Source organism: Giraffa tippelskirchi, chromosome 11 (genome assembly GCF_054371585.1).
Source record: "Giraffa tippelskirchi isolate mGirTip1 chromosome 11, T2T-mGirTip1v1.2.pri, whole genome shotgun sequence".
Classification (NCBI taxonomy): domain Eukaryota; kingdom Metazoa; phylum Chordata; class Mammalia; order Artiodactyla; family Giraffidae; genus Giraffa; species Giraffa tippelskirchi.
Window position 1 is genome coordinate 38,703,344 of NC_137285.1, and position 19,540 is coordinate 38,722,883.

Sequence of the window (19,540 nt, forward strand, 5' to 3'; positions counted from 1 at the left end):
GGACCCATGGGATAAGCTCAAGTAATAAGCTATTAAAGAGACTATTATGCAAGAACAAGGGAGGCTGAGGCAAGAGGCAGCCTGCCGTCCATGGGACAGGTCATTTTAACTACCTGATTACTAAGATTCTTTTCAGCTGAATTTGCTCTGGTAAGTATTGTTTAATAGAATAGAATAAAAAATACTTCTACTCTCTTTGCCTGAAGAAGATCACCCATAGTCAACTTCCTCAAGTCTATCTTGTCACCAATTTTCAAAATTATCTTTAAACATTTGGCCAAATCATTATCCACTGACAATAAATTACTGAAAATCTGCATCTCTGGCCTTCTCTCATTACATATAAAATAAACAGCAGGTACATGTCTAAAAGTTCTGCCATTCGAAGAATTTTCTTTCACTACTTCTTTTACGCCATCCTTGAGCAATAGTGCTAGATTTTTCCAACTTAGGGTGGATCCAGTATAATCGTGTAGAACCACCAGTAAACCACAATTGATTTTTTTGTTTCTTTTCAGTGAATTAGTCATAGGGAAACTTTCCATTAAGCTACAGCTCTGTGTTGAAAGACAACCAGTCAATCAGGAAGAAAGATGATAGGGAACAAAGTAGGAAACACACTTGCTCACAGGACATAGTGGCTTCAGGTTCTAGTCAAGCTCGGCCTCATATATGTCACCCACAGGCACATCCAACCATGTGGCTTTGTGGGTCAAACCACACGCATTTCATGATGAGTCTCTCAGATCTCATAGGAATTTGGCGGTCAGTGTTTAAGTGTTCAGTTTCTGCTAAAGCCCAGTAGCAAGAAAAGTTTGTGGGCTTTTCTGTTTTTAATTTTTTCTGCAAAGGAGAATATTGTCTACAGAGGATGGCATTAGCATTGCTAAATCTGAAATACAAGCGTCACCCAAAGGCTCCATACAGCATCTCTCCTGGTCACCGATACCTTAAGCACAACTGTATATGTCTAAAAATATATATATGAACAGTTTCATTAATTGGGTACTGGAATCCCAGGAAGAGAGAGGATGAAACAGAAAAAATATTGAATGATTAAAGATCAAAAACTTCCCAACTTTAGAGAAAGACATAAGTTTATAGTTTAAAGGATGTTCAATGATCACCAAATTGAATACGTTTTTTTTTAAAAAGAAAAGAAACAAAAAAGCTAAGGCACATTGTAGACACTGGATAAAAATAAATCACTACATCTACTACATCACTACTATATACAGTGGAGCAACAATTCAAATGTTTAAAGACACCTTACCTTTTAGTAGTCACTCCAGATCCTATATTAGGGTATGAAGTATCAACGGTTAAACCCTGCTAACTGACAAGTCCATTTCAAGTGTACAGAATTTTCAGTCCATTATTCAGTGCTTTCTCTTACAGAATTAATCCACAAGAATTATAAATGTTTAAGGAAAGCCAACGTCATGTATCTTGGCTTCCCTAGAAACAAAACCTGATATAGAGATTATGCACAAGTGATTTTCAGGGAGTGATAAGAAACCCTATTAATTTAATGAGGAAAACAGGATAGGGAGGATAAAGAGCTCATATGTTTTCTCAAGAAAGTTGAGCTTCAGGAACGTAACACTAGGGCTATGGAGAATAAATTACATGGCAGAACTGTCCCCACCTTAATGAAAGGGGCCTTTTGTAACCCTTGCCTCAGTCAGTCATTATCTGCAGTTTGCCCAGAGGAGGAATGTGATTTCCCAGGTAAGGTGGCTGAGCGCAGTTCTCTCAAAGAGAAAGAAATTGTAAACTGTGAACTGTTTTTAGTCAACATATATCATCAAATAGAGAATGGTAAAATTAGATAAAGGGTGACTGGATAGGGTACAAATCACATTTACTATAGACAATAATGTGAAAGAAAAACATCAAGACAAAAATTTTAAATCTAGTGCTGACTGGATGAAATAATTGAGGGGAAAAGAGAAGATGGAAGTCTTCACTGTTAATCTTCAGAAGATGTGAGAAGCTTTTTCAATCAACTAAACAAAAGTGTAATGTTACTTTTAAGAAAAAAGATTACTTATCAATAATCATTCTAAACTTAGAGTGGTGGCAGGGAGAGAAACAAATAAGAAAAAAATAACTGAAGTTGCTAGAAAGTCACCAGAGGCAGACGGGCATTAAATAGAAAACAACTCAAAAATAAACAAAAAAGTGCTGCACGGTGGGTGAGGTCAACATCTAACCAGATTTTTCACAAAGGGCATGACTCAGTTTATAGGCAATGTGAGGATCAACTCCCAAGCAAACCAATGGCAGCCTTAAAAAGCTAAGGCTTCAGAAGTCAGAGTTCTGGACTGCCTGGAAGGCTCGAGGAAGCCACAGTTGAAGAGGGGCCACAAATTTTCAGTAACTATCATTCAATTCTTGGTGATTTCCAAAATGCTTGTGTATAAGACAACAATCGAAACATGTATATTATCATATGTGAAACAGAACACCATTCCATGTTCGATGCATGAGACAAGGGCTCAGGGCCGGGGCAATGGGATGACCCAGAGGGATGGGATGGGGAGGGATGTGGGTGGGGGGTCCAGGAAGGGGAACACATGTAAACCCATGGCTGATTCATGTCAATGTATGGCAAAAACTACTACAATATTGTAAAGTAATTAGCCCCCAACTAAAATAAATAAATTTATTAAAAAAAAAAAAAGACAACAATCCAAGAAAATTCACAGAAAGCAATATTTGGAGGGTTAACTGGAATAGAAAATTTAACAAACATGAGGAGCTAGAAAGACATAATTTGGAGTCCTACTGAGTTAGAATAGCTTAGGAAGCACATCACATTTTCCACTGAAATTCTGTAATATCTGTGTATTATGAAGCAGACACATATTTTTTGGCTAAGGGATATGATCTATGATTAAGGACACACCTATGCCTCAAAAACGGAAAACCAAACCTCTAAAGGATCATGGTATCCCAGTAATTTCATTCCCTGTTCAGGCAAAACTAAACACTCTTTGGATAAAGGTAACAAACTCCAGAGTCTTTATAATGCATCTCCTACAAAGTTTGGTACATAAAATTAAATTTACTATGCATGTCAAATAGCAGACAATTGTGAAGCATAATCAAGAGAAAAACCACACAACTTAAGAAGATATATAGACCAATAGGGTGCTCAGCAATTTAAATTTGTAAAAGTGACAAAAATTTATCAAAAATTGGTCAGTAAAACAGGTTACATAATAGGTAACATTAAAATAGGTAAAAATCATTACCCTCCCTGACCAAAACAAAAACAAAACTCCAACCAAACAAAATAAAAAAAAAAAAAAAAAATTGAGAGAAAGTTTAACATTTAGAGAAAATGCCACCCAAATGTTAAGATAACATACTATGCCTCATGTTAACCTCATGATAAGCCTCATATTATGTATATATAATCTCTAGGGAAAGCACTCTACATTCTTTAGCATTCTAATTTTTCTACTTTCATGCTTTTCACAAAGATTCAATTTTAAGTACTATTTATGTTACAATATTAAAATCAGTTCCAAAATCATCTACAGCCCTAAAGATGATTTGCTATAACTTCCACAAATGCGTACAGTATGTTCAAGGGAATGCAAAAAAGCATGAAATTACTATTCTCCAATTTCTAGTCTATACCATAAAATAACATTTCATATATATTAATAATGGAAAATATATTAACAACAACACTCTAATACTGATACTACTCTGTTATTTGCTTTCTTTGACTCACTGTAAGTACTGAGTTTTAGCAACCCCACTGAATGTTTCCCTCTGTCCTACAGCTTCATTTTAAAAATAGTATAATGCTGCTGCTGCTACTGCTAAGTCGCTTCAGTCATGTCCGACTCTTAGCGACATCATGGACTGCAGCCTACCAGGCTCCTCGGTCTATGGGATTTTTCAGGCAAGAGTACTGGAGTGGGGCGCCAATGCCTTCTCCGAAAAATAGTATAATAACACCATGGTATTCTGATTATAATTCCTTCAAAAATAGCCTCTGTCACAAGAAGACTGACAAGCTAAATCCAAAAAATAACCTGAATGAATTAATGAAATGGCTTTAAAAAGAACATGGGTATTTGACTAATATAATTAAATATCATCCTTATATAGGAGCAATTGAAAATATTGAAAAACATCAGTTTTCATTAGCTGTAGCAAGCACTTATCTTCTATATAGATATAAACTTCATGAGGATTGGACATGGCAGAACAAATGAAGAAAGGTACAAATTCTAACAGAAAAAATTTAAATAGTAAAGGAATAAATACATTCTAATCTTAACTAGAAATATTAAGTGCTATAGAAATATCTGATCTCATCAAGCTAATTTATAAATTTAACATTTCAAATTAAAATCTGAAAAGAATTTTAAAGAAATAACATAAAATAAACATTTATAAGGAGATGTAAAAGCAGGTAAAACATTACATTTTACTCTGATCATGAATAACTTAAGATGGAGAAAAGGAAATAAGAGTGATGAAGTTATGACCTTTTATCATGATGATCCACTTTATTTAAAACCAAATCATAACAAGTGAATAGGTCAATAAAGATGAATGAAGAAAAGGTGTGCATTTATAAACAAATTCAATTTTTTGATAATATTTTTACCAAGTCTTGAGTAAAATTTGAACCAAAGAAAGACTAACTGTGAAGAATCAAAATTAGTATATCCCATTAAAAATTCTGACAGTGACATAAGGAACTAAAATATACATGTTAAACTACAAAGATTTGTAAGAACAGGATGAATTTTAAAAGACTAAAAAGTCAACTGACCAAAGAAATTGTAATGTTTCTTACCTTTCTGAAGAAACAAAATTTCTTGTTTATGAAGTCAAGTAAAACTCATTGAAGAGGATTCAGTGAATATTTTGGAAATTCCTTAAAAAAAAAAAAAAAAAAAGAACATGTTAGCTATACCACAGCCTTAGGAATATGCATATTATATATGAAAGTGTTAGTCACTCAATTGTGTCTGATTCTTTTCAACCCCATGGACTGTAGCCCACCCAGGCTCCTCTGTCCATGCATGGAATCTCCATGCAAGAATACTGGAGTGGATAGCCATTTCCTTATCCAGGGGATCTTCCCAACCCAGGGATCGAACCCTGGTCTCCTGGATCATAGGCGGATTCTTCACCATCTGAGCAACCAGGGAAGGCCCATATATTATACATATATAGGTATAAATTTATATTGTATAACTAATGATATATGTGAATATTATGTGTAATAAATTTTATACCTAGAAATACATATATATTGATATATAGGTATAAATAGGTATAAATACTTGTGTGGGTGTGTTTGGTTAGTCGCTCAGTTATGTCTGACTCTTTGCAATGTCATAGACTAGCCCACAAAGCTCCTCTGTCCATGGGGATTCTCCACACAACAATACTGGAGGGGCTGCCATGTCCTTCTCCGGGGGACCTTTCCAACCCAAGGATCGAACCCAGGTCTCCCACATTATGGCAGTTTCTTTACTGTCTGAGCCACCAGGGAAGCACAAATATTTACATATGTCATATTATATATTATATTAATAAAACATTCAAGAAGAAAGCAACAATAAACATCTTATTGTACAAATTTTCAAAGATTTAAATATTAAAAGTTTTTTGAAAGAGTATTTTTACTTTAAATAATTATTAGACCAGTTTTGAATGTCTGTAATCTTTTCAAAGGAAAAATAGCTATGGCAAATTTCTCTATAGATATACCACTTAGATAAATATGAGCAGATGGCTTGACAAAGCTAGCCAAATCTCCATCTAAGTTATACGCTTCATGTGGGTAAATTTTTACATAATGATTAGATGAGTTGAGAGGTCGATATTGAAATGAAAGTAGAAAAGCATTTCTAAATCAGGTATGTTAGAATTAAGTCAGTGTATGACATTGAGTGCAATATGTCGCAGTATTTCCACTCATTTAATTAGGCGTAATTATGGTGAAATTGTAAAGTGTGTAAAATGCAGAGTATCACACAGCATATCTTTAGTTATAAAAATGTACATACACTTTATAAAGAGTTCTCTGTTAAGGTAACTACGGAGGATTTTTAATTTTATATCTTTCTCATGGAGATAAATTAATGTTGCTATGGGAATTTTAACTTCGGAATTTCCTGACTCTCACACATGCTTAATTTCTCAGTGTTAATGTTCCAATACCAGATCTGAATGACTATACATCATGGATCTTTCTCTCTGCTCAAGATGTTTCTAGAATGTAATGTTTAACCTTTAAAACGAATGTTTGAAAGGGCAGAGGCAAAAAAAAAAAAAAACCACCAGAAACAATAAGACTCTGTTCAGGTGATTAGCAACAAAATCTCTTTATTTACAGTTGAATGAGGACATGAGAAGGAATGAGCTCCCACAGTAGGGACATAAGGTGGAGAAATGACAGCAAAGTGATGGTTATAAATGCAAAATGTGTGGAAAAAAAACCCTCCGATTGTGGAGGAAATGTCCAGATTATACAACTTAATAATCAACACTTGAAATTAAAAACATAGAACTTCATTTTAATAAGTTTCACTGAGTTAAAACAAAGCAAAAGAACATTTTGAGATAATTTACTAATATATGCTCACAAAGATAACTTAGAATGAGATGTGATGCTGGTGGTTGGCATCGTAGGGAGATTTTGAAATATTAGTATGCCTCCCTCAGGAAGGATTTGGCATAAGCAACCATGTGCGGAGGTGTTATCCTGTGTATACAGATACTGCTGTTATTCTGCCTAATTGTTTAAGCCAGGAAGGTGGGCAGAAAGAAATGTATCCTTATGATCCGTCATATTTATAACAGAACCTCATGCTCGGAGACTATAGTGGCTAACTGCATACACTACATTTTTAGCAAACGAGGCTCATAAGTCTGCCTTCACCATGATCAGGCCCTTGGAGGATTCCTGGAACAGACATCTGTGAGAATGACACCATTTATAGAGTTGGATAATACCAGTGAGGGCTCCCTAACTCTTATTTAGTCAACTCCTCCTCTAATGGGACACCATTTCTCCTTCCGTCCAGTCCTGTTCAATATGTACATGTGATTTGTATCTTATTGCTAATCATCATTCACTGACTGGGAAAAGGTGAATAGGTATCTCAAAGCAGGGGATATGTGTGTTAGGATTAGTATTCCAAAATTTTTGGTATGATAGGAAAATACTCATTTCTAAAATTTATTCATCATTTAGACATTTTAAATACTTTTAAAAACTTTTCATCTGGCCTGTTTCCTGACTTCAATACAGGTAGAATTTGTACTGCATTTTAAATGAGAAACAAAAAAAGTGTTGTTTCTGTGTGTGTGTTGCATTACAGTGACTTAAAATGAGGTTTAAAAAAAAAATGAGGTTTTAAATGCTGGAAAACGTCTGACAGTAAGTTCTCACAAGGAACTTTAGAATCTAATTTGTTCAAGTGAAATAGATAAGCGTTGAGTTTTATCACCAAATAACCTAACCACCAAAATAGAAGTGCCTTGATTCAAAAAAAACAAACATTATTTTCATATCATCAGTACCATATAAGTATTTATTGTATAGCCACTGGGTTCACAAAATACAGGCTGACATTCTTGTTCCTATAAACTTAAATCATCTAGGGAAAAAATACAGAATGCATTAACATATACTGGTAATTGAATGTCTGTTTATTCAGTGTGAAGGAAAGAGTGAAGTATGCAATGAGTGCTTGTTGCATCCTTTCCTCGCTTTATGTCACTTCCCCTTTCAGATATGATAGACGCCAAGTTGCCTAGTGACTTGCTCTTTTGCTCAGATGCAAAGCCTTCCTTTGTTGCTTTTGTGGCACCACAGCACATACTTTCAGACTTTGTACTGCTCTCTTCTCTCATCATAGTCAACTGATCAAATATTAACCATATATTACACCATTTATTGCAACTACTGAGAAATATTGGGAATTTGAAAAAAAAGAAAACAACTATTATTTTCAGAATTTCAAATTCAGTGGAAGAGGAGTTACATGTATGTTAGTAACTTTAACAAATTAGAACATAGGATCAAAGACATTGCTGGAAACTGAAGGACAAATGGTGGTGGTTTAGTTGCTAAGTCGTGTCTGACTCTTGTGATCCCATGGACTGTAGTCCTCCAGGCTCCTCTGTTTATGGGGTTTCCCAGGCAAGAGTACTGAAGTGGGATGTCATTTCCTTCTCCAGGGGATCTTCCCAACCCAGGAATTGAAACTGGGTTTCCTGCACTGCAGGCAGATTCCGTACTGACTGAGCTATGAGCAAAGGACAAGTAAATACAAACAAATCAGAGATGAGGAAATATATGCAAAATGAAGAAAAAGAAAAAAGAAGAAATATGGAGGCAGAAAGATTCAAGATGTACATGGGGAATATCATTTATGCTGGTCTCGAATGGTTCAACTCATTTCAGTTCAGTCGCTCAGTCATGTCCAACTCCTTGCAACCCCAGGCACTGCAGCACGCCAGTCCTCCCTGTCCATCATCAACTCCCAGAGTCTACTCAAACTCATGCCCATTAGGTCAGTGATGCCATCCAACCATGTCATCCTCTATTGTCCCCTTCTCCTCCCACCTTCAAACTTTCCCAGTGTCAGGGTCTCTTCAAAAGAGTCAGCTCTTCGCATCAGGTGGCCAAAGTATTGGAGTTTCAGCATCAGTCCTTCCAATGTATATTTAGGACTGATTTCCTTTAGAATGGACTGTTTGGATCTCCTTGCAGTCCAAGGGACTCTCAAGAGTCTTCTCCAACACCACAGTTCAAAAGCATCAATTTTTCGGCGCTCAGCTTTCTTTATAGTCCAACTCTCACATCCATACATGACTACTGGAAAAACCATAGCCTTGACTAGATGGACCTTTGTTGGCAAAGTAATGTCTCTGCTCTTTAATATGCTGTCTAGGTTGGTCATAACTTTTCTTCCAAGGAGCAAGCATCTTTTAATTTCATGGCTGCATTCACCATCTGCAATGATTTTGGAGCCCCCCAAAATAGGTCTCTCACTGTTTCCACTGTTTCCCCATCTATTTACCATAAAGTATGAGACCAGATGCCATGATCTTAGTTTTTCGAATGTTGAGTTTTAAGCCAACTTTTTCACTTTCCTCTTTCACTTTCATCAAAAGGCTCTTTAGTTCTTCTTAGCATTCGGCCATAAGGGTGGTGTCATCTGCATATCTGAGATTATTGATATTTCTCCCGGCAATCCTGATTCCAGCTTATGCTTCATCCAGCCCAGCATCTCTCATTATGTACTCTGCGTATAAGTTAAATAAGCAGGGTGACAATATACATCCTTGACGTACTCCTTTTCCTATTTGGAACCAGTCTGTTGTTCTATGTCCAGTCCTAACTGTTGCTTCCTGACCTGAATACAGATTTCTCAAGAGGCAGGTCAGGTGGTCTGGTATTCCCATCTCTTGAAGAATTTTCCACAGTTTGTGGTGATCCACACAGTCAAAGGCTTTGGCATAGTCAATAAAGCAGAAATCGATGCTTTTCTGGAATTCTCGTTTTTTCAATGATCCAATGGATGTTGGCAATTTTGATCTCTGGTTCCTAGGATGGTGATTGAGGGTAAACAGTCAAAGTGCGTCCACTGGAGCACCCTTGTTTTAAACCACAGAAGGCCCTCAATGCTATCATGAGGAATGTAGGTTTCCTCTGTGTGGAAAGATAGACAAGGATTTTTTGAGTAAGGGGTGAAAGTGAAAGTGTTAGTCATTCAGTTGTGTCTGACTCTTCGTGACCCCATGGACTATAGGCACACCAGGCTCGTCTGTCCATTGAATCTCCAGGCAAAAATATTGGAGTGGGTAGCCATTCCTTTCTCCAGGAGATCTTCTTGATCCAGGAATCAAACCTGGGTCTCCCTCACTGCAGGCAGATTCTTTACCACTCAAGCTACCAGGGTAGCCCTGAGTAATGGATAGACATGATTAAATTCCTGATTTAGTAAGGATATTCTGGACCACAGTGGTAACTAATTTTAACATACAAATAAAGCAGTTGATATTAAAATATCTTATAATTTTGATGACAACTAAATTGAAGGTCAGAACTAAGTTACTTAGAAAAGGAACGGATGAGATGAATGTGAGAAAAATTTAAAAGGCAAATTTAAAGATAGAAACACAATTGCCATCACAGAATTCCACTAACACCTCTATGTGACTTACCTTAAAACCTACAGGGGCAGAAATATATGTACTTTAATTTTATTATTTATCTGTTTGTTGTTGTGTTGATTCCACATTGCCTAGAAGAACACTTGGCACATGGTAGGTAATCAATACACAATTATGGAATAAATTAACCTAAACTATCTTGATATCAATTCATAATACTAAATAATAAATAGGTCTCCTTCAGAGTCAGAATGGCATTAATTAAACCTGATTTCCTAGTTCTTAGTCGAATGATTTTGGAGAAGGAAATGGCAGCCCACTCCAGTATTCTTGCCTGGAGGATCCTGTGGATGGAGCAGCCTGGTGGGCTGCTGTCCATAGGGTTGCACAGAGTTGGACACGACTGAGGCGACTTAGCATGCATGCATGCATTGGAGAAGGAAATGGCAACCCACTCCAGTATTCTTTCCTGGAGAATCCCAAGGGCGGAGGAGCCTGGCGGGCTGCCATCTATGGGGTGGCATGGAGTCGGACACAACTGAAGCGACTTAGCAGCAGCAGTTAAATGATTTAATTAAATTAATCACTGTCAAAGAAGATGATATTGAGAGTAACTACAAGGCACTATTTTAATCATCATGGTACAAAGATAGATAGGATTGTTGTCTAATTTTTTCTTGTTCTTTAATCTACTGGAAACTTATATTTGGAAAGGCAAATAAGGCATTTTCACTTAAATTAGTTTATAAATCAAAACTTGTAAGGATAAATTCTACTAGCAAGTTTCTGAAGAAACCCATTCAGTTCCACAAGGCAGATAGTTCAAGCCAAGTCTATATGAATCATGGAGGCACAACTGAGTTTCCTTACTTCTATCTTTTCCAAGACACATTTCCTTAACAATAATTATGTCTCCAAAATAAAACCTAAGGGAACTCATACTTATGAAACTGTTTTATTCTGCTTTAATTATCATTTTATGAAAGTCTTAACTTAAAATCTTGAGTGGTTCTAGGAAATTTAAGAGAGATAAAATTTCAAAGGAGTTATAAAAGTATTTCAAAACTTAATCTCTTGGATTAGTTTAGAGGGTGGGCAAAAAGCAACATTGGAAAACCCAGCTTCCACGTGGCCCCACAAAGATCAACAATTGGACCAATGTCTGTGAACAAAAAAATAGCTCCAAAAGACCTCTGGAGCCCACTTAGGAAGGTTTAGCAACACAGTGAAACAAACAAAGAAACAACCTGAGAATAAATGCACAAGAAAAAAAGGAAGGTGACTGCTTTGCCTGGATCATCTCATCCCCCAGAAAGGTATTGTTCAGCACCAAGAAAGAACTTCCCAGCTAGGAGTTCCTTTTGCCAGGAAACAAAGAATGAGGTGAACGACTTGGCTTCCCCACCCTCACGGAGAACTGCACAAGATCCCAGTCGGGTTTCACCTTGCACAGATTGGCAAAGCTGAGACATATTGAGCCAGCTTGGAACAGGGAAGAAAAGCAGAGAGTATTAGCAGACATGCAGCAGGACTGATCACAGTTCACAGAGACTGCCTCTGTAACAAACTCAGAAGATTTTGCCATGGATGGAGCCAATAGCCAGCATAGCTGCCATGGACCCCCTGTAATTTCTCCAGCTTTCTCCCCACAGGTATTTGCTATCACTGACATCAGCTGCCTGAGTCTCTCCCCAACCCCAGCAAAGCCAGGGAGCCCCACTTGCATCCAGCTTAGGCTTCGGCAGTTACCCAAGTGCAAGGCACCAGCCTGGAACATCCCAGCTGACTCCCACCACTGTGCCCATGTTTGCGGCTAACCCCTCCAGCTATTCAATTAAACCCACTGGTCTGATGCCTGGCATTGACATCCACAGCAGGGGAGAGAGTAAAGCAGTGAATGAGCACATCAGTAGATAGGGTCCCCCCTGCTGCTTGCAGGCCAGAGGAGACCGCGCCTTCTATTATCGACCAGCATCATCACAACAACCTGTAGCCAACCCTTCCAGCTGTGCACGTGTATGTCCCCAGCCTGGCCTACTGAAGCTTGCATGCTGCGTGGAGAGGACACAGCCACAGGTGAGCACACTGACATCCAGGGCCTCTGCAGCTGCCAAAGAGCTCAGCATCGGCCCCTGCCCTTGTCATGTGCCCTGTGTGCATGCCTAGTCATGTCCAACTCTGTGCGAACCCATGGACTGTAGCCGATCAGGCTTCTCTGTCCACGGGATTCTCCAGGCAAGAATACTGGAGTGGGTTGCTGTTTCCTACCTCAGAGGATTTTACCCAGTCAGGGGTCAAACCCAGCCTCTTGCATCTCCAGCATTAGCAGACAGATTCTTTACCATTAGCACCACTGGGAAAGTCCCTAGCCATGTACCCAAGTTCTCATCATTATGAATGTTTCTGCAGCTGGCTCCTGACCCAGTTAAAGGAGCAAAGAGAAAAAAAGAAGTCCCTTCCTATCAAAAAAAATCACTCTAAATTTAATGGACTGAATTCCCCAACAAAAAGGTATAGAGTATACTATTTTTCAAGTAGTATATGGGTTTAGAAAAAAAAAAGACCCAATTTTATGCCATACTGTGTTCAAGAGAAACACTATAGCTTTAAGTTACATATATAGGCTCCAAGTGAAAGGACAACAAAAACATATTTTATGTCATGCAAGTTGAAACCAAAAGAGAGCATAGGTGGCTATACTTAAAGCAGATAAAATAGACTTTAAGGCAAAAACTGTGACAAGAAGGAAAAAAAAAAAGGTCATTATATAATGATGAAAAATGAAAGTGTTAGTCACTCTGTCATGTCCCACTCTTTGTGACCCTACTGACTGTAGCCTGCCAGGCTCCTCTGTCCATGGGATTTCCCAGGCAAGATACTGGAGTGGGTTGCCATTTCTTTCTCCAGAGGACCTTCTCAACCCAGGGGTAGAAGCTGGGTCTCCTGCATTGCAGGAAGATTCTTTACTGTCTGAGCCACCAAGTAAGCCCTTATATATGGGTTTTATTTATCAAGAAATATACTTATCAAGATATATATATATATATATACACACATATATATAGATAAAGAAGATTTATCAAGACATAACAATCAAATACATGCAATGCCACATCCAACAGATCTGAAGGGAAGTATAGAAAACAATACAATAACTAGGGACTTTCTGTATTCTACTTCCAACCATAGATAGATGATACAGACATAAAATAAAGAAGGAAATAATGGATGTGACCACATTTTTAGATTAAATATAAATTACATACAAAAACAAAAAATCCCATCCAACAACAGTAGAATACACTTTCTTCTCAACTGCACACAAAACATACTCCAGGATAGATCACATGACTGGTTACAAAATAAGTTGTAGCAAATTTAAGGAGACTGAAATCATACCAAGTATCTTTTCTGACCACAATGGTATGAAAGTAGAAATAAATAACAGAATGAAAGCTGGAAGATTTACAAATAGTGGAGATTAAACAACATCCTGAAGAACTAATGAGTAAAGAAGAAATCAAAAGGAAAATCAAGAAATGTCTTGAAACAAATGAAAGTATAAGTACAATTACACTTGATCCTATATCAAAGCGTATCGGACACTGTAAAGCAGTTCTAAGAGAGGAGTTTTGTGATAAACACTTACATTAATAAGAAAACTCAAATAAACCACCTCACATTATACCTCAAAGAACTAGAGAAGAATGAACTAAGGCAAAGTTAGCAGAAGTAAGGAAATGACAAAGATCAGAGTGGAAATAAATGAAAAAGAGACCAGAAAACCAATAGAAAAGTGAAACTGTAAATTTTTTTTTTTTAATAAATAAAAAGGACAAACACTTTACTCAACTAAGAAAAAGTGGGAAGACTTAAAGTTAGGACACTGCTATATTTAAAATGGAAAACCAACAAGGACCTACTCTATAGCACAAGGAACTCTGCTCAATTTTATGGGGAAGCCTGGATTGCAGGAAATTTGGGGAAGAAAAGATACATGTTTGTGTACAGCTGAGCCTCTTTGCTGTCCACTTGAAACTACCACAACATTTCTAAGCAGTTATACTACAGTATAAAATAAAAAGCCTAATTAAAAAATAAATGAAAGAGGAGACATTACAACTGATACCACACAAATGCAAAGGATCACCACGAACAAAAATATGCCAATAAACTGGATGACTTGGAAGAAACAGATACATTCCTAGAAGCATACAAATACCAAGACTGTATCACGAAGAAATAGAAACCCTGAAGAGATCACTAATGAGTAAGGAGAATGAATCAGTTAAAGAAAAGATTTTCCCAACACAGAAAAGCCTAGGACCAGATGAGATTACTGGTGAATTCTACCAGATATTTTAAAGAAGAATTAATATCAATCCTTCTCAAAGTCTTCCAAAATATTGAAGAGGAGGGGGTACTCCCACACTCATTTTACAAAGCCAGATAAGAATACTACAAGAAAAGAAAATTATAAAATAATATCCTTGATAAATATACATGCAAAAATTATCAACAATGTGTTAGTAACCCAAATTTAACAGCATATTATAGGGATCACTCACCACCATCAAATGGGATCTGTCTATGGGAGGCAAGGATATTTATATATAAGCAGATTAATAAAAGTGATACATTAATGGAATTAAGTATTAAAAAAAATCATACACTCATCTAACAGAGGCAGAAAAAAACATTTAATAAAATACCATATCCTTTTTGAGATAAAAACATTCAACAAACTGTGTATACAAAGCAAGTCTCTTCAGACAATGTAGGTCATATATGATAAACCGATAGTCAACATTAAACTCAATGGTGAAAGGCTGAAAACTTTTTCTCTAAGATCAGAAACAAGACAAGCGCACTGACTCTCACCACTTTAATTAAACACTGTGTTGGATGTCCCAGCCAGAAAATAGACAAGAAAAGAAATGAATGTATTCAAATAGGAAAGGAGCAAAAAAAACTGTCTTTGTTTTCAGGTGATATAATCTAATATAGGAAAAATAATAATGACCCCACCAAAAACTACTAGAACTAATGGACAGATAGAGTGGTTTCAGGATACAAAATAAACATACAGAACACAGTTTGGTTCCTATATAACAAAATATCTAACACAGAAATAAATAAAACCATCCCATTTACAGTAGTATAAAAAAATAATAAAACACTTAGGAATAAATTTAACCAAGGAGATGAAAGAGCTGTACTACAAGACTTTCATAAAAGACATCGAAGAAGACACAAATGGAAAGATATTCCAGGTTCGCGGTTTCAAAAAGTTGATATTGTTAAAATATCCATATTACCCAAAGCCATCTATAGATGCACTCCCTACCAAGATTCCAATGGTGTTTTCCAGAGATAGAAAAAACAACCTTAAAGTTCATATGGATCCATGAAAGACCCTGAATAATCGAAGTAATCCTGAAAAACAATAACATGGTCATCATGCCTCACACTTCCTGATTTCAGGCTTTACTACAAAGCTATAATATTCAAGATAGTATGGTAATTGTTGGTATAAAAATAGACACTCAAGATGATGTAACACATGAGCCCAGGAATAAACACAACTTATTCAAGTAATTTAAAATCCTAAAAGATGATGCTGTTAAAGTGCTGCACTCAATATGACAGCAAATTTGGAAAGCTCAGCAGGGGCCAAAGGACTGGAAAAGGTCAGTTTTCATTCCAATCCCAAAGAAGGGCAATGTCAAAGAATGTTCAAACTACTGCAAAATTTCACTCATCTCACATGCTAGCAAAGTAATGCTTAAAATTCTCCAGGCTACACCAGTACATGAACTATGAACTTCCATATGTTCAAGCTGCATTTACAAAAGGCAGAGGAACCACAGATCAAATTGCCAACATCTATTGGATCATAGAAAAAGCAAGAGAATCCAGAAAAACATCTACTTCTGCTTTACTGATTACACGAAAGCCTCTGGCTTGTAGATCACAACAAACTGGAAAATCCTTAAAGAGGTGGGAATACCAGACCACCTTACCTGCCTCCTCAGAAATCTGTATGCAGGTCAAGAAGCAACACTTAAAACCGGACAAGGAACAACAGACTGGTTCTAATTGGGAAAGGAGTACGTCAAGGATGTATATTGTCATCCTGCTTAATTAACTTATATGCAGAGTACATCCTGAGAATTTCTGGGCTGGATGAAGCACAAGCTGAAATCAAGATTGCTGGGAGAAATATCAATAACCCCAGATAGCAGATGACACCACCCTTATGGCAGATAGTGAGGAGGAACTAAAGAGCTTCTTGATGAAAGTGAAAGAGGAGAGTGAAAAAGCTGGCTTAAAACTCAGCATTCACAAAATGAAGATCATGGCATCCAGTCCGATCACTCCATGGCAAATAGATGGAGAAAAAAATGGATAAAGTGACAGACTATTTTCTTGGCCTCCAAAATCACTGCAGATGGTGACTGCAGCCTTGAAATTAAAAGACTCTTGCTCCTTGGAAGAAAAGCTATGACAAACCTAGACAGCATATTAAAAAGCAGAGACATTACTTTGCTAACAATGGTCTGTCTAGTCAAAGCTATGGTCTTTCAGTAGTCATGTATGGATGTGAGAGTTGGACCATGAAGAAAGCTGAGCTCTGAAGAACCTGATGCTTTTGAACTGTGGTGCTGGAGAATATTCTTGAGAGTCCCTTGGACTGCAAGGAGATCCAACCAGTCAATCCTAAAGCAAATTAGTCCTGAATATTCATTGGAAGGACTGATGCTGAAGCTGAAATTTCAGTACTTTGGCCACCTGCTATGAAGAGCTGATACATTTGAAAAGACCCTGATGCTGGGAAAAGTTGAAAGGCAGGAGAAGAGGATGACAGAGGATGAGATGGTTGGATGGCATCACTGCCTCAATGGACATGAGTTTGAGTAGGCTCTGGGAGTTGGTGATGAACAGGGAAGCCTGGTGTCCTGCAGTCTATGGGGTCACAAAGAGTTGGACACGATTGAGTGACTGAACTGAACTCAAGTAATATTTGACAAGGGAGACAAAACTACTCAAGCAGAGGATAGTGTCTTCAATAAATGGTGCTGGGAAAACCAGAAAACCCCATGACAAAGGATGGAATTAGGAATCTCTTACATCACTTACAGAAATGAATGTGAAGTGTATTAAAGACTTAAAGCCCTGAAACCATAAAACTAGAAGAAAACATTTGGGAACTTAGCCTTGGTAGTGATTTCCTAGACAGGACACTGAAAGCACAAACAAAAAACCAAAACTGATTAACTGGGATGACATTAGACTAAAAAGCTTCTGCACAGCAAAAGAAATGAAATGGCACCCTTCAGGATCAGAGAAAATATTTACAAACCATATATTTAATAAGAGCTTAGGGTTTACAAAGTGTTGGACATGACTGAGTGACTTTCACTTTCACTTTAGTGTGCAAAACATATAAAGAATCCATACAACTAACAGCAAAATAAGTAAATTTGATTTTTTTTAAAGGGAAAAGGAAATAGGCAATTTTCCAAAGAAGACACAGACAAATGGCCAACAGGTACATGAAAAGATGCTCAACATTACTAATCATCAGAGAAAGCAATTCAAAACCACAATGAGATATCATTTCACACCTGTTGGAATGGCTAGCATCAAAAAGACTAGAGATAAAAATGCTGGCAACACTGAAGAAAGGGAACCCTTGTACACTATTGATGGGAATGTAGACAGTGTATTAAAAAGCAGAGAAATGGATTTGCCAACAAGGCTTTGTATAGTCAAAGCTATGTTTTTCCCGTATTCATTCCTGATGAATAAATGATGCCACCTGATACAAAGAGCTGATCATTGGAAAAGACCCTGATGCTGAGGAAGATTGAGGACAGGAGGAGAAGGGAGTGACAAAGGATGAGGTAGTTGGATGGCATCATCAATTCAATGGAAATGAGTTTGAGCAAACTCCGGGACATAGTGACAGACAGGGAAACCTGGCATGCTGCAGTCCCTGGGGTCGCAAAGAGTCAGACACAACTGAGCGACTGAACAACAACAGTTTGTATAGCCACTATTTAAGTGTTCAGTCACTCAGTTATGCCCAAGTCTTTGAGATCCTATGGACTATAGCCTTCCAGGTTCCTCTGTCCATGGGATTCTCCAGGCAAGAATACTGGAGTGGGTTGCCATGCCCTCCTCCAGGGGATCTTCTCAATCCAGGGATTGAATCCACGTCTTTTAAGTCTTCTGCATTAGCAGCCGGATTCTTATCATTGAACTACCTAGAAAGCCCTCATCACTATAGGCAAAAATATAAACGTTCTTCCAAAGGAAAAAAAAAAAAAAGAACTACTATATGATATGGAAATCCCACTTTTGGCTATAAATCTAAGGGAACTGAAATTAGGATCTTACAGACATATTCACACTCCCACATTCATTGAAGCATTATTCACAATAGCTAAGATATGAAAACAAGCTAGACTTCCATCAGAGCCAAAGGAATAAAAGTGTGATTTTACGTATGTGTGTGTGTGTGTGTGTGTGTGTGTGTGTGTAGTGTGATTCTAACACAATGTTATTCAGAGAAAGGACACCCTGCCTTTTGCAATGACTTGCATGAGACTTGAGAGCATTTGCTAAGTGAAATACAGAGAAACACAAATATTGTATGATATCACTTCCATGTAGAAAGTAAGAGTGAATTCAGAGAAACAGTGTAGAAATGTATTTACCAGGGACTGGCAACTGGAGAAAATGGGGACATATCGGTCAAAGGGTACAAAAATCCCAGTCATAAGATTAATAAATCCTAGGGATCACAGCTTATAATACTATCTTATATACTTGAAAATAGATCTTAAATATGATGACCACATAGAAGTAAAGATAATTATGTGTCATGATAGAAGTGTTTGATAATGCTATGGTACTTATCAATTTGTATATATAAATGTATCAAATTAACTCACTGTGCACCTTAAACATATGACGATGTTATATGTAAAGTATATGTCAATAAGGCTGAATCCTTTTCTCAAAGAATTCAGGGTTTAGCGCAAGGTAGTTTCCCCAAAGGAAAAAACAAAAGAAAAATGTTTCCCTAAAGAATATATAGATGTTCACAGTCAATAAGATTTCAGAATTCCTCACAGCTAGTTTTACTAAAACAGAAGGGTGGTCTCTGAGATCAGTTCATACTAAGTAGAATACCTGACTCTACACTGCCAAAATAGTATTACAAGATGTCCTTCTACTTTCTGGAACTACAAAATTTAAAGCAATATTTTTAAAGGATAACAAATTTCACCAAACAACAACAAAAAAATCAAACAAGAATGATCTGAAATTCCTTTAGTCTAATTCCATGATATTCAGTCCC

The 19,540-nt window shown here is 37.1% G+C and overlaps 1 long non-coding RNA gene across 1 annotated transcript in view; it reads right to left on the minus strand.

Moving 5' to 3' along the window:
* Positions 1-2,529: 2,529 nt before the first annotated feature.
* Positions 2,530-19,540, minus strand: part of LOC145525365 (uncharacterized) — a 71,065-nt gene continuing 54,054 nt past the window's right edge. The window contains exon 3 of the long non-coding RNA XR_014068140.1: positions 2,530-4,909. This is a non-coding gene — a long non-coding RNA (uncharacterized LOC145525365). The remainder of the gene's footprint in view (positions 4,910-19,540) is intronic.